The sequence below is a fragment of the Sciurus carolinensis genome, chromosome 12, assembly GCF_902686445.1.
Source record: "Sciurus carolinensis chromosome 12, mSciCar1.2, whole genome shotgun sequence".
Classification (NCBI taxonomy): Eukaryota; Metazoa; Chordata; class Mammalia; order Rodentia; family Sciuridae; genus Sciurus; species Sciurus carolinensis.
In genome coordinates, this window is record NC_062224.1 from 60723132 (window position 1) to 60724925 (window position 1794).

General features: G+C 34.1%; 1 pseudogene; it reads right to left on the reverse strand.

Annotated features, from left to right (window-relative positions):
* Nucleotides 1-495: 495 nt before the first annotated feature.
* Nucleotides 496-876, reverse strand: LOC124961361 (mesencephalic astrocyte-derived neurotrophic factor-like; annotated as a pseudogene).
* Between the last annotated feature and the right edge of the window lie 918 nt (nucleotides 877-1794).

Here is a 1794-nt window from a genome sequence, read left to right on the forward strand (position 1 = left end):
AGTAATTGCTATTACTACTAATAATAGCTAATATTTATTGAGCAGTTACTATTGCAAGCCATGTTTCTAAGTATTTTACAGCTATTATTTTTTAACATTTATTATATATCTCAACATTTTGTGTGTTTACATACACATTCTTTTCACCTTAACATATTTATACCCCTTTATTGTTAGGATTTTTTTTTTTTAACTTTATAAGTAATGAGTTTCATTTGGCTCATGGGAAACTTATTTTCACTTAAAACGTATCTTGGATGCTTTCCCATTTCACTATACACAGACCTACCTTATTCATTTTTATTCTTTTTTTTTTCCTTTAATAAAAAAATTCCAGACACACTTTGAAGTTCTAGAGTAAACCATCAATAGAAGGAAGTGAATCTCCCCACAGGGGCACCAGAGAGCTAGCTAGCATCATTAGGAAAGCTCCAAGCTTTACTCTGATATTGTCAGGAGCCCACTTAAAAAATAAATTTCAAAAAGGCTGTTTTGGGAAGCTACATCTGAACTGTTTTTTTTCCCCTCAGGTGTGGCAGGGATGGGGCAGACTACAAATCAGTCTGAGCACTAGCTGTCTTGGGGGCATATTTAGGAATCAGTTCCTTTATCTTCAGGATGTAGTCAGACTTCTCTGCATACCCTTTGCAAGTCATCCAAGATCTTCAGCTCTATCACTCGGAGCTTCTTCAGGTCCACTGTGCTCAGGTTGATCTGCTTGTCATACTTTAGTTCACACATCTGGCTATCCTTCTTTAGCTTCTCACATATTTTCTCCATAGGGATGTGGTGGGCCAGGGGTTTGGTTACCTCCTTGATGATCTTGGTGGCTGCATTATCTGTGGCCCTTATGTAGTAACACACCTTATTTTTCATAGTTGTATAATTTCTATTGAATAGACAGGATATCATAATTTATTTCATACATGCTCTGATTAAGGACATGTTGGTTGTTTCTAGTATTTTGTAAGAATGCTGCAATGAACATTCTTGCATGAGTATTTTAACAAACTTACGCATATCTGTAAGTTTTTTTAATTGGTTGTTTACTGTATAAGAATGTAAACTTCAAGAAGGCAGGGGATTTAGTTTGTTTTTTGCATAACCCCAGTATTTTATTCCTAGTACTTAGCAATTAACTCTGGACATACCTACCATTTTTATACTTATTGGACAGACAAAAATTTAGTATGACAATACCAACTATTGGCAAGGATGTAAAGTAAAACAGAATTTTTATATCCTGCTAAGAGTGCAGATTAGTACATTTTCTTGGAGAGCAATTTGATAATATCTCAAAAATGCATATTCTAGGACCAACTATTTTCATTCCTAATACATACTAGTATGTTATTGCACATGTGCACAAGGAGAAATGTACACAAATTTTATAGTAGCATTCCTTGTATTATATGAATGCACTATTAGAATGTGTGTATTATACCCTTTCTCTACATACATACTACACACATTTTTTTTTTTTTTTTGGTCTGAACCATTTGGGAGTAAGTTAAAAGCATCATGACCAAATAGAAAAGCTGCAGAAGGATTAGTATTTATAACACATCCAAAATATTCAAAACTGTATTATCATGTTTAGAAATACACACATGTATAGCAGAAGTAGAAAGAAAGGAACATGAATGATAAACACCATGTTTGGGCAAGTGGGCTTCCTGGGGGATAAGGAAGGAAATGTGTTCAAGGCTGGGCACTGAAAACCTATCTGGAATATTTTTTTAAGCTATGTGGTGGATACATATTTGGTTTTTGCTTTACCTTTTTTGTTTGACT